The 18,302-nt window shown below is 36.5% G+C and overlaps 1 protein-coding gene across 8 annotated transcripts in view; it reads right to left on the bottom strand.

The window, feature by feature from the left end:
- LOC137244920 (DENN domain-containing protein 1A) overlaps positions 1-18,302 on the bottom strand; it is a 99,091-nt gene that overhangs the window by 78,443 nt on the left and 2,346 nt on the right. The window lies entirely within an intron of this gene.

The following is an 18,302-nucleotide window of genomic DNA, read 5'->3' as shown; positions in this document are numbered from 1 at the left end:
TCCCACGCCCCCTCCCAGTCCCGATTCCAGATAAAAGTCCCAGTTGTTATTGTTGTGTAGTAAATACTAATCTAGGCAAAGGGCTACCTTTATAACACAGTTCAGGCAAATCAAACCATGAATAGAATTTGTTAGGAACACGGGAAAACTCTCCGGATTGCTGTGAAGTTTTCCTGCAAATCTGAATAATCGGCGGAGTGGTTTTGAAATCCATAAACAGCATACAAACACACATCCTGCTTTATGTACATGGGCAAATCCCAAAAACTTTTAAATTTTTGGATACTGGGATTTTAATCACGGGCAAATAACTTAAGCCAGAAAAAAGTACAATAACATTAAGTTTGACCTTTTAACTATCCGATCTGATGATTTTAAAAATCAAGAAAGTTGATAGTAAGTTTTTGCAGAACTTCGAAACGTAAAAGACGTAGACTTTTACACTTTTTCAAGCGATACACTTCATTTTTTTTTTTTTTTTTTGAATTTTTTCGATAAAATTTTGAGACATCGCTGAAACATGATGAAATGAATATTCAGGTGTTCTTATCCAGTTGACGTTTTCCCATATTCTGACAAGTTCGGCATGCATAATTTAGAGGGTTGTCTATCAAACATAACTGCCTTTGAATTCTACTACGATCGGAGTAGATTTTACCATACGTTTAGAAATATAATAACTATGTAAGCCGCTATCAGAATTTTTTAAACATAAAAATAAATGTAACTTTGTATTCCCCAAAAGATTCTAGACAAAATTTTCCAGAAAACTTAATTTTTGAGGAAATGTGTATGAAAAATTTAGTAACAAAAATTTAGTACTTTTGTAGTACAAGTAAATACTGGCAAATAAAGCTGCCGAAAAAGTGAGGTTATGTTGTTGACATCACCTTTATTATTTCATCAGGTCGCTGAAACGCTATGAAATTTAAATTGGATATTGTTTTTGAGACGGAGATTTTAAAAGTATGAGTAAAATTAATGTGCCGCTCGAATACTCAAAACTATCATCAATTAAAGTAGCGATACTTTTTTGTCATTTTCATTATTGACAGTTTTTTGCTTATATCTTTTTGAGGCAAATGAGTATTGAAATTTGGATTATGCACTATAATAGCATATCAGGGACTAAAAATACCTATGGCTTCAAATTCGATGTGCCCCTTTCAGTTTTGAAGGTAGAGGCAAAAAAGTGGAAGCGCTTGGTTGCGTTAATTTTTTTTCAGGAGCATGCAAGTGTAGAAAATTTTCTTTTTTTTTTTTTTAAATCAGGTTTTATTTAAAAGCAAATGAAAAGAAACACAAATTTAGTACAAAAATTAAAAAAAAAAATTAAAAATCAATTAACTTTGCTCTGTGTACAATATTAATGTTTTAATGAAGTTCTGTGCTTACATTACTTTTTTCATGTAATAGCCTTAAGATGTGGAAATATCGATATGACAACTAAAGTAAGTTAAATGTCTTTCAAATACCTTTTGTTTGATATCCATATTGCAGGTAAAAAAATATTTGACGGTTACCCGGTTTCAAATTTTTGCCGATATCTCTAAAACCGGGTTTCGGGTATCAACAAAATTTTACCTAAATATACCCCACATAGATATATGGGGTATTCCATCCCATTTCGACCAATTTTGAACCCGACCCCTTTAGAATTGGCTGAAAGTTTTTCTTCTTTTTCTAGCTTACGAAAGACGTTTTTCAGAATTTTTTCAAATTTTTTCATCCAACTTCAAAAATTGACCGTTTGGGATCTTTTTTTTTAATTTGTTTTTAAATGTACTTTTCGGAAAAAATACAAAAAAATTTTTAAAGTTTTTTTTTTAATTTTTCAGTTTTTCGAGATTTTTCGAATTTCGCCATTTTTTTTTTCTCATAAAAAACTTCAATCAATTCTGCAATCATCCCTACTAATCCCGGAGTGGGCCGATTTTTTTTATATTTTTTTTTATTTAATTGAAAAAAAAATTTTCAAAAATAAAAATTTTTTTTTTATCAATTTTATTTATATAACAAAAAATGTAAGAAAATGATTTTTAAGTATTCTTTTCTTTACATTTTGTTACATTATTTTTAGAAAACTTACATGTTTACTGTGTCAGTCATTAATCCTGGTTATTTTAATCGTAGATTACCATAATATATAAAGAAAAGAATACTTAAAAATGATTTTCTTACATTTTTTTGTTATATAAATAATATTGATAAAAAAAATTTTATTTTTGAAAATTTTTTTTTCAATTAAATAAAAAAAAATCGGCCCACTCCGGCATTAGTGGGGATGATTGCAGAATTGATTGAAGTTTTTTATGAGAAAAAAAAAATGGCGAAATTCCAAAAATCTCGAAAAACTGAAAAATTAAAAAAAAAACTTTAAACATTTTTTTGTAGTTTTTCCGAAAAGTACATTTAAAAACAAATTTAAAAAAAAAACGATCCCAAACGGTCAATTTTTGAAAAAGTTATAGCATTTTGAAAACAAAAACGGTGTTTTTTAAAAATTCATAACTTTTTTTGAGTTGGATGAAAAAAATCTGAAAAACGTCTTTCGTAAGCTAGAAAAAGAAGAAAAACTTTCAGCCAATTCTAAAGGGGTCGGGTTCAAAATTGGTCGAAATGGGATGGAATACCCCATATACATCCTGATAAAATTTCAACACAGTCGGTTAAAAAGTGTTTAAAGTAAAAAAATTAAGGTTTTCCGGGTTTATATTTTTATCAATATCTCCAAAACCGGATCTCGGGTATTAAAACTTTTTTACATAAACATACGTCGTTAACATATCTATATGTTTTTAAAGTTTCAAAAGAATCGGTAAAAAGGTGTTAAAATAAATGTGTTGCAAACTTTGCAGTAAAAAATATTTGGCGGTTATTCGGTTTTATATTTTTACCGATATCTACAAAACCGGGTCTCGTGTTTCAAACAAATTTTACACAACTAACGGTTGCATATATCTCTATATTTTGTTAAAATTTCGATATAATCGGTAAAGTAAAAGTGTTGAAATAAATGTATATTTATCATTGCCACCTCAATTTATACATATTTTGCTCGATCTTTTGACTATATCTTTTTGAGGCATTATGTAAGACGAGCTCCAATTTACATCCACGTTGGACTTTATGTACACATCTATCAGCCTCTCTAAGGTTTTGAGCAGAAATGATGTTAAGCTAATGGGTCTAAAGTCTTTGGGATACACGTGACCGATCTTCCCCGCCTTTGGTATCCCAGTTTTGTTTCTACATGTTTCTGGAATTTATTCCATTTCGTTGACCTAGGGTTTCTAAAGGTTCCTCCCTTCTCTACCCTCTTTAGGGAGATGCTGAAGGTGATATACGCATGGTCGGAGAAGAATGGTCTATCAAGAACTATCCAATCATACCTTGATATATCACGCTCGGAGCTCAATGTAATATCCAGAACATTGCTGGATGTTGGACCAATGTATGTAGGGAAATTTCCCCTGTTGGCTATCTGCAAATTGGTTTGCAGGATGTAACAAAATAGAGATTCGCCTCTCTCGTTCGTATCTGCTCCTCCCCACGCATTGCGGTGCGCATTTGCATCTGCGCCTATGTCCAACCGCCCTTTGCGCCCTTCCTCCTGTACTAGCCTTTTGAACTCCATCGGTGGAACCTCCGCAGCATGGGCCATGTAGCAGGATGCCAGGATAAATGCCTGCTTATTCTTTTGCTCAACGGCCACCGCTACGAGATCCTCAGGGGTGTAATTAGGCAGCATATATGAATGCAGCTGTTTCCTTATTACTACAGCTCGCACCCGTCCTTCCGTTTGCGCGTAGTAAACGCCAAACCCGCGCGCGCTAAGTCCAGAAACCTTTCCTCCCGATGAGAGCCACGGCTCCTGGATCAGCGCCACGTCAAACGACGCCACTTTACTGTGTTGGAGGTTTATCTCTAGGACTCGCACCATTGGGCTGTTTGTCCCGCTCCAGCACCTTCGTCTTGACGTCATCGTCCTCCCCTTGCCCTTTTGGTTTAGAGTTTTCGAGGCCCCGTCCAGCCTCTCGTGACTGTTGTGCCGGGTGTTCCTCTGTGCGAGTCACAGCACCATTTAGCGGTTGGTCCTCTTCTAGCAAGTTCGTGGTGACGTTGGGGGCCTCCACCTGTCTTATGCTTTTGAGGTCCTTTCCGACTTCGCCCACCTCTAGCGTGTTAGGGCTTTTATTCTCGGGACTTCTTTTCCTGAGTCGCATGTAAATTTTGCCGGTGCCAAAGGACATTTTGCCAAGCTGCGTGTGCAAAATATCCTCCGCCTGCTTGTTTATTTGGAAGATGTAGAACTGACCATCCTCGGTAGGCCGAGATACAGTAAGTACCTTCCAATCCTCTGTCGGTATTTTCAGATTCTGACTCTGCAGAAGTCGCAGTGTATCCTCCGACTTCATCACGCATGGTATCCATACCTTAACTTTTGGTACCGTGGGATTTGTGCTTTATCCACCACCTCAATCGTGCTCCGAGAAAGCCGGAGTCTTAGCGTTAACTCCCTTCAGCGCCTCCGAGAAAGCCGGAGTCTTGGCGTTATCTCCCTTTGGCGTATCTCCTACTTCCGTATTTGGAACTTCCCTCTGACTCGCAGCTTTCGAGGTAGTTGCTACCTCGCTATTGGAGCCCATCTGTCTTACAGCTTTGGGCCTACTTGTCTTGTCTATACGACTGCCCTGCCTCGCGGCTCTAGGACTTGGTCCTTCCTGCCTCTTGAAAGCAGGCTTGTCGCCTTCCACCGAACGTTGCATCTTCATTCTGCTATTCGACGCTTCTTCCTCCTCGTACCGGTTGCAGAACCGAGGGTTTCTCGCAGCAAGCCTTTTGAACTGCCTTCGACCTACTTCTACCGCTTCATGGGCCCATTCCAAGTGCTCGATCTCCACTTCTATTGGGTCGACCACTGCTCCCAAGCGTTGTACAATTCTTAGTGCTGCACGGTACTGCGACAGAGCTCTTTTACTTCCTCTGCTCCGTACCCTTCTCCACTCTTCTACTCCATTTTCATTTGTATGCTTCTCCAACACGGAGTTCATTGAATCAGCACTACTCTCGCTCCTCGAGTCCGACGCATCGCTTAGTTCGTATTTGTCGTCGTTGGATTGCGACTCAGTCCTCCTCTTTACATCGTCCTTATTACAATCAGGTAATGAGTCGTCCATCTTGGTCGTACGACCACCTGCCCGACAAGGCGGGCTCAGCGGTCCAGTATTATATACAGGGAAAGAACCGTCCCTAATGTATATATTGTGACGAATATTATCATCACTAAGCGATACTACCATCACTAAGCCGATACTAAGCAGACACTCGTATGTACGTATACAGATCAATAATCATTTAAACACATACATACAAGGCAGCAGAGAGATACTCACAAACGCATGTCATCATCAGCCGAAGTAGTAATCACATATGCACACGCATATGGATACAAACTACAAACATACATGTATATAGCTAGTAACCAAGCATGAAGTTCAGGAAATTACTAGACCTTTGGGGAAATGGGTGAACGAGGAAACCGAGAGTATAAAAGCAGAGCAAGCTGAGGCATGACTAAGCAGTTTGATTTAAACACGCAATTAGTTGTGAAGTATAAGTGTTATTGTGAAGTACTATCAAAGTAGTCTAATAAAGACCATTTTGCATTACTGAATATGGAAGTTATTTATTCAACAGTTTATTGATTCGAGCGTTAACAGAAAGTTTAAAATAAGCGGAATTTCCCTAAAATTCGTTACAATATTTTCATTTCATATCAGCTTAACAAATGTATGTATGTACTTATGTAGGTACATGTTTGTGTATGTTGCCATGTTATTGCAACATAAATGGCATATCTCTAAAAATACTTAAAAATTTTAAAATTCCTAAACGAAAATTCTATTTTTGTGCACTAATGAGATTTAATTCTTCAATATATTTTTTATGCTTATTTGTATGCTGATCGTAAAGACAAATTAACTGAATAAAAGGATAGAGAAAACGGGGTGAGAGCGGAGGGAGGGTAAGAGAGAGAGATATACCACAGTTAGAGGAGAACAACATCTGCCCGGTATGCTTTTCATAATATAAAATGAAAATTTAGCTGACTCAACGCCAGATACATTAGCCACAGTAATTTTTGGACGGTCTAACAACCGCAAAGCAATTCACAGCCTTATTACTGCCAGCTTCTCTTTGCGTTGGTGGCGTTAAGTAGTATCACGTTAAGTAGTATCAATGACATTAATTCCAAACCCGAAAGAGAACTAATGCCAATTGACGTTAGTTCCATTGAAACTATTCACCTCTAGACCCTGCGAGAAGAGTTGTGTCGAAACCAGCTGAGTACTACATACATACATATATAAGCAGCGCAGTTTGGAAAATATTTAATCAATCAGTTTGATTTTAAAACGTTGTAAGTGAAGTACGAGAATAGTTTCAATTATGAAATTTTACTACCATAGAAGTACTGTTAATAAAAAGCATCTTGATATACTGTAGATGTGAATCTACCTAAATACTTAAGACTCGAAAAAATAAAACTTGTTGCTTAAACAAAATGAAATATTTATTGCATAAACAAGTAAGCAAGGCTAAGTTCGGGTGTAACCAAACATTACATACTCACCTGAGAGCTTTGGAGACAAAATAAGGGAAAAGCACCATTTAGGAAAATGACCCTAGGGTAACCCTAAAATGTGTTTGTAAGACATAACTATCAAATGGAAGGTATTAAAGAGTATTTCAAAGGGAGTGACGCCTTTTCGATAAATCACCATAAAGGTGGACCAGGGGTGACTCTAGAATGTGTTTGTACGATATGGGTATCAAATTAAAGGTGTTACTGAGGGTTTTAAAAGGGAGTGGCCCTTAGTTGTATATGATATGTGAAGGCGTTTTCGAGATATCGACCAAAATGTGGACCAGAGTGACCCAGATCATCATCTGTCGGGTACCGCTAATTTATATATGTAATACCACGAACAGTATTCCTGTCATGATTCCAAGGCCTTTTGATTTCGACCTGCACAACTTTTCATTTTCTTCTACTTAATATGGTAGGTGGCACATCCGTTTTACAAAGTTTTTTCTAAAGTTTTATTTTGCGTCAATAAACCAATCCAATTACCATATTTTATCCCTTTTTTCATACTCGTATTTGGTATAGAATTGTGGCATTTTTTTCATTTTTCGTAATTTTCGATATCGAAGAAGTGGCCGTGGTCATAGCCAGATTTCGGCAATTTTTTATACCAAAATAAAGTGAGTTCAGATAAGTACGTGAACTAAGTTTAATAAAGATATATCGATTTTTGCTCAAGTTATCGTGTTAACGGCCGAACGGAAAGACAGACGGTCGACTGTGTATAAGAACTGGGCGTGGCTTCAACCGATTTCGCCCATTTTCACAGAAAACAGTTATTGTCATAGAAGCGATACCCTTACCGAATTTCACAAAGATTGGTAATTTTTTGTTCGACTTATGGCATTAAAAGCTTTATCCGCCTTTGGTAATGAATTATCGCACTTTTTCGGTTTTTCGAAATTTTCGACATTGAAAAAGTGGGCGTGGTTATAGTCCGATTTCGTTCATTTTAATTTGCGATCTGAGATGAGTGCCCCGGAACTTACATACCAAATTTCATTAAGATACCTCAATATTTACTCAAGTTATCGTGTTTACGGACAGAAGGACGGACGGACATGGCTAAATGAATTTCTTTTTTCGCCCAGATCATTTTGATATATAGAAGTCTATATCTATCTCGATTAGTTTATGCCGTTACGGGGTACCGTTGTGCGAACAAAATTAATATACTCTGTCAGCTCTGCTCAGCTAAGTATAAAAACACAATGTGAATAGCCTAAATCATACACCTCCAAGAGTCTATACCAATAACTACTATGAGAAGAAGAAGACGCCCATACCCATAAGTATGTGCATACGTAGATCTACATACATTTGAGTATATGTCCGAATAAAGGTATAGTTGCACTATTTCATCGAATAGTAGACGAGTGGAAAGCATGACTAATCCTAAGCTCAAAAGTTCAAAAACACAAGAAAAGCGTTTATTTTGGTTATTCATAAGCTGGGTTTGAACACGCTACCGACATTTTTTGTAGGTATGAACATAAAAATGTATGTAGCTATTAATAATTTGGTAGCCGTTATATTAAGCAATATATATTTACTAGCAGACGTTGGTCTGCCCTAACTTTGGTCGATCTGCATAAATTTTAGGAAGTTTTTACCCCTTGCTCTCTTGTCCCCTTTCCTTTATTCTTTTATTAACTCCTCTCTCTGCCTATCTCTTTTTCTGCGTCTCTTTCTCCCTCTCAGTATTTTCCACAACTTCCATTCATAACTTCCACTTCAATCCTTATTTCTCTATCTTCGCCTATCTCTATCTCTTTGTCAGTCTCTTTCTCCATCCCTGTTTACTCCTCTCTCTAGTTCTTATTCTTCTCCATCCCTTATTCCCAGTTCCAGTCCCAATCCTAGTTCTTGTCCCAGTCCCACGCCCCCTCCCAGTCCCGATTCCAGATAAAAGTCCCAGTTGTTATTGTTGTGTAGTAAATACTAATCTAGGCAAAGGGCTACCTTTATAACACAGTTCAGGCAAATCAAACCATGAATAGAATTTGTTAGGAATACGGGAACACTCTCCGGATTGCTGTGAAGCTTTCCTGCAAATCTGAATAATCGGCGGAGTGGTTTTGAAATCCATAAACAGCATACAAACACACATCCTGCTTTATGTACATGGGCAAATCCCAAAAACTTTTACAATTTTGGATACTGGGATTTTAATCACGGGCAAATAACTTAAGCCAGAAAAAAGTACAATAACATTAAGTTTGACCTTTTAACTATCCGATCTGATGATTTTAAAAATCAAGAAAGTTGATAGTAAGTTTTTGCAGAACTTCGAAACGTAAAAGACGTAGATTTTTACACTTTTTCAAGCGATACACTTCATTTTTTTTTTTTTGAATTTTTTCGATAAAATTTTGAGACATCGCTGAAACATGATGAAATGAATATTCAGGTGTTCTCATCCAGTTGACGTTTTCCCATATTCTGACAAGTTCGGCATGCATAATTTAGAGGGTTGTCTATCAAACATAACTGCCTTTGAATTCTACTACGATCGGAGTAGATTTTACCATACGTTTAGAAATATAATAACTATGTAAGCCGCTACCAGAATTTTTTAAACATAAAAATAAATGTAACTTTGTATTCCCCAAAAGATTCTAGACAAAATTTTCCAGAAAACTTAATTTTTGAGGAAATGTGTATGAAAAATTTAGTAACAAAAATTTAGTACTTTTGTAGTACAAGTAAATACTGGCAAATAAAGCTGCCGAAAAAGTGAGGTTATGTTGTTGACATCACCTTTATTATTTCATCAGGTCGCTGAAACGCTATGAAATTTAAATTGGATATTGTTTTTGAGACGGAGATTTTAAAAGTATGAGTAAAATTAATGTGCCGCTCGAATACTCAAAACTATCATCAATTAAAGTAGCGATACTTTTTTGTCATTTTCATTATTGACAGTTTTTTGCTTATATCTTTTTGAGGCAAATGAGTATTGAAATTTTGATTATGCACTATAATAGCATATCAGGGACTAAAAATACCTATGGCTTCAAATTCGATGTGCCCCTTTCAGTTTTGAAGGTAGAGGCAAAAAAGTGGAAGCGCTTGGTTGCGTTAATTTTTTTTCAGGAGCATGCAAGTGTAGAAAATTTTTTTTTTTTTTTTAATCAGGTTTTATTTAAAAGTAAATGAAAAGAAACACAAATTTAGTACAAAAATTTAAAAAAAAAATAAAAAATCAATTAACTTTGCTCTGTGTACAATATTAATGTTTTGATGAAGTTCTGTGCTTACATTACTTTTTTCATGTAATAGCCTTAAGATGTGGGAATATCGATATGACAACTAGAGTAAGTTAAATGTCTTTCAAATACCTTTTGTTTGATATCCATATTGCAGGTAAAAAAATATTTGACGGTTACCCGGTTTCATATTTTTGCCGATATCTCTAAAACCGGGTTTCGGGTATCAACAAAATTTTACCTAAATATACCCCACATAGATATATGGGGTATTCCATCCCATTTCGACCAATTTTGAACGCGCCCCCTTTAGAATTGGCTGAAAGTTTTTCTTCTTTTTCTAGCTTACGAAAGACGTTTTTCAGAATTTTTTCAAATTTTTTCATCCAACTTCAAAAATTGACCGTTTGGGATCTTTTTTTTTTTAATTTGTTTTTAAATGTACTTTTCGGAAAAAATACAAAAAAATTTTTTAAGTTTTTTTTTTAATTTTTCAGTTTTTCGAGATTTTTCGAATTTCGCCATTTTTTTTCTCATAAAAAACTTCAATCAATTCTGCAATCATCCCTACTAATCCCGGAGTGGGCCGATTTTTTTTATATTTTTTTTTATTTAATTGAAAAAAAAATTTTCAAAAATAAAAAAATTTTTTTATCAATTTTATTTATATAACAAAAAATGTAAGAAAATGATTTTTAAGTATTCTTTTCTTTACATTTTGTTACATTATTTTTAGAAAACTTACATGTTTACTGTGTCAGTCATTAATCCTGGTTATTTTAATCGTAGATTACCATAATATATAAAGAAAAGAATACTTAAAAATGATTTTTTACATTTTTTTGTTATATAAATAATATTGATAAAAAAAAAATTTTATTTTTGAAAATTTTTTTTTCAATTAAATAAAAAAAAAATCGGCCCACTCCGGCATTAGTGGGGATGATTGCAGAATTGATTGAAGTTTTTTATGAGAAAAAAAAATGGCGAAATTCCAAAAATCTCGAAAAACTGAAAAATTAAAAAAAAAACTTTAAAATTTTTTTTTTGTAGTTTTTCCGAAAAGTACATTTAAAAACAAATTTAAAAAAAAAAACGATCCCAAACGGTCAATTTTTGAAAAAGTTATAGCATTTTGAAAACAAAAACGGTGTTTTTTAAAAATTCATAACTTTTTTTGAGTTGGATGAAAAAAATCTGAAAAACGTCTTTCGTAAGCTAGAAAAAGAAGAAAAACTTTCAGCCAATTCTAAAGGGGTCGGGTACAAAATTGGTCGAAATGGGATGGAATACCCCATATACATCCTGATAAAATTTCAACACAGTCGGTTAAAAAGTGTTTAAAGTAAAAAAATTAAGGTTTTCCGGGTTTATATTTTTATCAATATCTCCAAAACCGGATCTCGGGTATTAAAACTTTTTTACATAAACATACGTCGTTAACATATCTATATGTTTTTAAAGTTTCAAAAGAATCGGTAAAAAGGTGTTAAAATAAATGTGTTGCAAACTTTGCAGTAAAAAATATTTGGCGGTTATTCGGTTTTATATTTTTACCGATATCTACAAAACCGGGTCTCGTGTTTCAAACAAATTTTACACAACTAACGGTTGCATATATCTCTATATTTTGTTAAAATTTCGATATAATCGGTAAAGTAAAAGTGTTGAAATAAATGTATATTTAACATTGCCACCTCAATTTATACATATTTTGCTCGATCTTTTGACTATAACTTTTTGAGGCATTATGTAAGACGAGCTCCAATTTACCCCTCAATGTTCCTAACAAAAACATACATATTTGCGTGCTACCATGTTTCAAAAAAAAATTTTCTCCAAAAAACCAAAGTTTGGCGGATTTCCCCATATGTACATATATAGATATGTATATGACGGCATGCAGACAGTTGCCATCATCCGGTGGCAAAATCCTGAGCCAGATAAATAATTTTGCATGTAAATGCAACAACAACGATTTGAGCCAGATAAATCCAGATAGAAGTCTGGTTCAATTTGTGAACCAGATAATTTGTTAATTACTTCTTTTTAGTTTGGCAACGCTGCCTTTATTAAACCTACTTTTTCAAAAATAGATGTCGCTGCTTAGCCTTTCGCCGTATGAGTTAAATGAAAAACAGCGGCGGTATCTGCCTATCACATTTCACGTGTGCGAAACGCTGCCTTTAATAAACCTACTTTTTCAAAAATAGATGTCGCTGCTTAGCCTTTCGCCGTTTGAGTTAAATGAAAAACGGCGGCGGTATCTGCCTATCACATTTCACGTGTGCGAACATTTCACGACATCTGCTTCTCAAGTCTCTCAATGATCCAGAGCATTCCCGTGAGAATTGAGCGTGAGCCGGAGCTGTAAAACTCAATGGAAGACGGCAAGTGAGTGGATTTGCTAAATTTTTTTTCTCAGATTTAATGTGAAATAAAAATTATTCGACGCAAACACTGCTTAAGAAATGGATAAGCAAAGCAATTGTCAAATGATATGTTGTCATGTTGTTGTTGTTGTAGCAGTGCTGCGCCCCATCCAATAGGTGCGATCGATCACAAATTGTCATAAATGTCCTATAACGGCAGTCCAAGGAAACTTGCAGTTTCAACAGGGGTGTTGGAGGCGTTGGTTCTACATTAAAATTGAAGAGATGGTTAGTGTCATGTGGGGACACATTGCAAGCAGGACATACATGTATGTCGGGGTAGATTCTGGATAGGTAAGAGTTTAACCTGTTACAGTACCCAGATCGAAGTTATGCTAGAGTGACGAGGTTTCCCTAGGTTCAGTGGTCATTTTAAATTGTTCCCGAGATGGTTGGACTTGTAATTTATTGATGCTTGTTACCGGAATGTACCGGTTCAACATTCGATAGAGGACCATCAACATCGATAACACTCCCCAAAACCTTCGGGGAGTGTCTTTATCACTACAACAACAACAACAACATAAGGCCGCACAAAAAAAGTTGGCGGATCTTGTAATGTGCCACATCATCACTGTGACCTTGTGTGCGCTGAGTCCGAAAATGCGATAAGAATTGGCAGCCCAACGGGTTAGAGAGCTTAGAATATACCGGCGGTAGGAATGCCTGTCGAAAGGGGCAACTAAAATACCATATTGTTTCAAAGGGTTGCCAGCACAATATATTGCTTATCCAACCAAATTGTCAACCTCACCTATTGTTGTTGTTGTTGTTGTTGTTGTAGCGATTAGGTTACTCCCCGAAGGCTTTGGGGAGTGTTATCGATGTGATGGTCCTTTGTCGGATAAAGATCCGGTACGCTCCGGTAACACAGCACCATTAAGGTGCTGGCCCGACCATCTCGGGAACGATTTATATGGCCACATTGAACCTTCAGGTCATCCCTCCCTCCCCACCCCCAAGTTCCATGAGGAGCTTGGGGTCGCCAGAGCCTCGTCTGTTAAACCTCACCTATTCGAAGCTCCTCATGGAATTTGGGGGTGGGGAGGGAGGGAATGGCCTGAAAGTTTAATATGGCCACATATATCGTTCCCGAGATGGTCGGGCTAGCACCTTAATGGTGCTGTGGACCGGAGCGTACCGGATCTGTATCCGGCAAAGGACCATTACATCGATAACACTCCCCAAAGCCTTCGGGGAGCAACCTTATCGCTACAACAACAACAGGATGACCTAGAAGGTTTCATGTGGTCATACCAAATCGTTCCCGAGATGGTCGGGCTAGTACCTTAATGGTGCTTGTTACTGGAACGTACCGGATCTCCATACGGCAAAGCCCCATCAACATCGATAACACTCCCCAAGACCTTTGGGGAATGTCCTTATCGCTACAACAACAACAACATAAGAATTGGAAACTCGATAGCCGATATCTAAGTTTTGGTTTGGTCACATATTCAAAAAAAAAAGTGTCGTATGGTGTATTAACTAGGAAATTAAAAGTAGGTTTCTCAGAATTGAATTGTTTTAAAATTTTAACTTGCGTTAATTTCTTTAACTAAATTCATTAAGTCTACCATTAGGCACTTCTAACGATTTAGAACGTTGTTGACAAAATGTGCGTCTTTTCCTGCAGTGAATCATGAAAAGTAAGTGACGCTGAATTTGCCCAAATAGTTTTGTTTAGGTATATTCCTGGGGCACATAAATTCATAGATACACTCATTTACATACATACATACATGCTCATTAGGGTGGGTCGATTTGTATGGACGAAAGTTAACCGATATCGCGCCATCGATTTTTCGATAGGATTTGGGCTCGGGAAAAAGAAGTTCCACTACGCAAACCCAAAAAAATTATTTTTCGAGCCTGCGAAATTTAATTTTTTTTTACTTTTTTTCAACTTTGATTTTTAAGGTTTTTTTCATGACCTACTAAAAATTTTTTCATATGTATACCCTGTCTGACTCAAAAATGTCCGCTAAAAACGTTGGCGATAACGTTTTTAGCGGACATTTTCGGGTCGGACAGGGCATACATGAAAATTTTGCAATCAAATGAAATTTTTTTTTAGTAGGTCATGAAAAAACCTTAAAAATCAAAGTCGAAAAAAAGTCAAAAAAATGAAATTTCGCAGGCTCGAAAATTATTTATTTGGGTATGCGTAGTGGAACTTTTTTTCCTGAGCCCAAATCCTATCGAAAAACCGATGGCGCGATATGGGTTAATAAATCGACCCAGTCTAATACTCATACTACAAATCAATATGAAATGAAGGACGTGAATGAAATATAAGAAAAAAGTACATTATCTATTGACCATTTAACAAAGCATGTTGTATACAAACAAACATACATATGTTTGTGTACAGAAGTATGTGCCTAGATATGTATGTTATCCGCCGAGTCCCAAGATTTTCAATACCGATCCCGACTCCGTCGTATCTAAATGTTAGAAAGGCGTCTGTGGAGTTCAGAAACGAAGCTTAATATCAGGAGAAATTGAACCAGAGGGTTGTTGCTGTATTAGCAAAAAAGACACAGGGTTTTTTTTGTAGTTTTATAGATTTTGTTAGCCTCTTGCCGCATATATGTAGATACGGTACATTTGGGAAAATAGAGTTGCTGTTCTGTGGGAATACACAGGACACGGAGAACTTTACCAAAATGTTATAGTTCGTACGCCGAAAAGCGTTGGTGGAAGTCTGCGACGCTCTTAGAACAGGTGTACGGTCGTTGTTAAAAAGAAAGGTTGACGGCCGGATCTCTGTCAGGACATTCAGAATGCGGTGGATGGGAACAAATCCAGTCCTATTACGATTGTAGAACTTAACATCTAAACGGAAAGCCAAACGGCGACGATGACTCAGTGCGCTGCCGAGGTGCGATCGGGTGCGGGATTGGTTCCTGTCACTACTTGCGATTGCCTAGAATGACTTTAAAATAAGTATCATTTGACGCACTCACCCTGAAGACTCCAGTATACTAAATACACACAAAGATACGTCTACTTGGTCGACATAGGATTCTAGGGGTTGATAAGCGCAATACAAAGCTTTATAACTTGAAAGCTTCCGCAACCCGATTGTCAACCTCACCTACGCGAGGGGAATCCTGTTACAAATATGAATGTATCATACACATATTTAGCAGGCGAGGCTCTGGCGACCCCAAGTTCCTTATCGAACTAGGGGGTGGGGAGGGCGGGATGGCCTAGAAGGTTAATGTGGTCATATAAATCGTTCCCGAGATGGCGGGCTAGTACTTTAATGGTGATTTGTTAACGGAAAGTACCGGAACTATATCCGGCAAAGCACCATCAACATCGATAACACTACCCACCCCCAAGTGGGTTAGGGGGGCTTAGAATATACCCGCGGTAGGTATGTCTGTCGTAAGAAGCGACTAAAATACCAAATTGGTTCAAGGGGTTGTGTAGCGCAACCCTATCAAGGGGTTGTCAGCGCAATATATAGCTTCTCCAATCAACCTCACCTTATCCGTGGCGAATCCTGTTTCATTAACAGCCGAGGCTCTGGCGACCCCGAAATCCTGATGGATCTAGGGGTTGGGAGGGCGGGATGGCCTAGAAGGTTTCATGTGGTCATACCAATCGTCCCCGAGATGGTCGGGCTAGTACCTTAATGGTGCTTGTTACTGGAACGTACCGGATATGCATCCGGCAAAGGACCATCAACATCGAGCACTCCTCACGGCCTTCGGGGAGTGTCATTATCGCTACAACAACAACAACAACATAACAATCCCCAAAGCCTTCGGGGAGTGTCTTTATCGTTAATACAACAACAACCAGGTGGTCATTTGAACTTAAAACGAAAAAATTAATTAAGTAGTATGTTTATTATATAACAACTATGAACCGCTAGCTACTTCGAAGTGTGTGATCTTTCAGAAACTTACATATACTGATTTTAGGTAAGCAGAATAGAAACCGTTTTCTTGGCCGCCGCTAGATCTATTTCTACAATGAAATCTTGCCAGCAAAGAACAGTAAGGGTGCATCAGATGTCGTTCGTACAAAATATAGAGAATAAGCACCCAAAAATTGAATGAGACGAGAAGTCACATATAGGTATACTGCTCCAAAATGCGATTATTATATTTATATATTAATCGGCGGTCACCGTGGTGTGGTGGTGGCGTGCTACGCCTACCACACCGAAGATGCTTGGTTCAGGTCCCGGGAAAAACAACATCAAAATTTCAGAAACAAGTTTTTTCAATTAGAAGAAAGTTTTTCTTACGTGGCTCATCCCTCGGCAGTGATTTCGCAAGTATTCCGAATGTATTTCTCCCATTAAAATCTTCTCAGTGAAAACTCATCTGCCTTGCAGATTCCGTTTGGAGTCGTCATAAAAAAGGTACAAGTTGAAGAGAAGCTCGGCCTATATCTCTTCTTAAGTTATCGTGTCTTACATTTATTTACTTTAGTTTTCATCGGAGGTAAATCGGGCCAAGTATTTTTTTTTTTTTTTTTTTACCGGCAACCTCTCATGTTAAAAGTGCCAATACAAAAGGACCTTCATTAGAAAATTATAATGCAATTCTCCGTATAAACGCGTATAAACCTATTAGACAGGACGACGTACAGCTACAAAACTTTGACAAGTCTTAATTTACCTTTTTCACACAGAATCTTAATGGAATCACAATTTTATTTGATGAAATAATTAAGTTTCCCTTTTCATACAGGGCTTTTTGCTTCATTAAGCGCCCCAAAAAAAGATTTGGTTTTTACAAAAAATAGGATAATGGAAAGCAACCGATTCCTTCTTAACTATAAATACAATCAAAATAAAAAGCATGCGCAACTATCCGTAGATGTTGCACAAAACCAAATATGCGCCTATTTTCGAAGAAGCCATATTAGCTTTTGCAGCAAATGCAGCGAAAATTATGTTATGAATTTTTTCTTGTTCTTCTATTTTTCGTAAATTTTTTAAAATAATTTATCTTTGATTGTCATTTGCTACATTGACAATGAAATTCGAAGTACCAAGCAAAACCGACTGGATTTCTCACACGATTAGGCATTCAATAAAGCAATAATGAGATAATTAAGAATTTGTATTTTGTATGAAAGATAGCGTTCAATTAGGGCTTTGATGTAGAAAACTTGACTAATTATTTCATTAAGCCTCTGTGTGAAATTGGCATTACTAATTGAGCCGTACATTGAGTTTTGACGACGAGTCAATCCAAAAAACTGCTTTAAGCGCAGAGTTTTAAATACCGATATTGTAGTATTTCGTGACTTGATGAACTTCTTTGCACATTTATATGTACATATATCATCAAGGGCGTATCCAGCCTTTCACAAAATATCTGGATTTGGTAATTCAAAATTTTGTTGAATTAGATAGATTAATTTAATAGTCAGTACAAGGTGTAATTACTTTAGAAATGTGATCCCCAAGTGTGTTTCAGATTCAACAAAATTGTATTTTTCCACATACTTTATTTAGTTACAGAGATGTATTTTAAATTGCATTACTCATTCTCTGAGTATTAGAAAACCTGCTAAGTATACTTCTTCGAGGATTTATTGTAAATTAGATCTATTAACGCCGTATCATTTTTCGCTACCAATTTTCTGTGAGCACTCAGCATACATAAACCTTTCAAAAAAAATACAATAAATATATTTAAAAAAACTTTATTTACCATTAAGGTGAGATTCTGCCATTGTTGTTCTCGACCAACTCTTTACCTTCGTTAGAGTGCTGAAGGAGCGTTCCACAGTTGCGGTTGTGAAGAGCATTGCAAGCAGAATTTCAAGTGGTTCTCTAATTTTTGGATGGCATTCTGTTTTCTCGAAGGCACATCCAAATCTGTTGGTCCCTGATTTTGGCAAGCCCGGCACCACAATTTCAGTTCATTATCGATACCATATAAATTATAAAAAACCTTGGCATCGGCAAGTTTGCTTTCAATGTCTATAAGACTCATCTTCATCTTATTCAAAGTTATTTATCATTTTAGTTAC

This window comes from Eurosta solidaginis, chromosome 3 (genome assembly GCF_040869045.1).
Source record: "Eurosta solidaginis isolate ZX-2024a chromosome 3, ASM4086904v1, whole genome shotgun sequence".
Taxonomy (NCBI): domain Eukaryota; kingdom Metazoa; phylum Arthropoda; class Insecta; order Diptera; family Tephritidae; genus Eurosta; species Eurosta solidaginis.
This window is presented reverse-complemented; position numbering and strand designations above follow the sequence as displayed.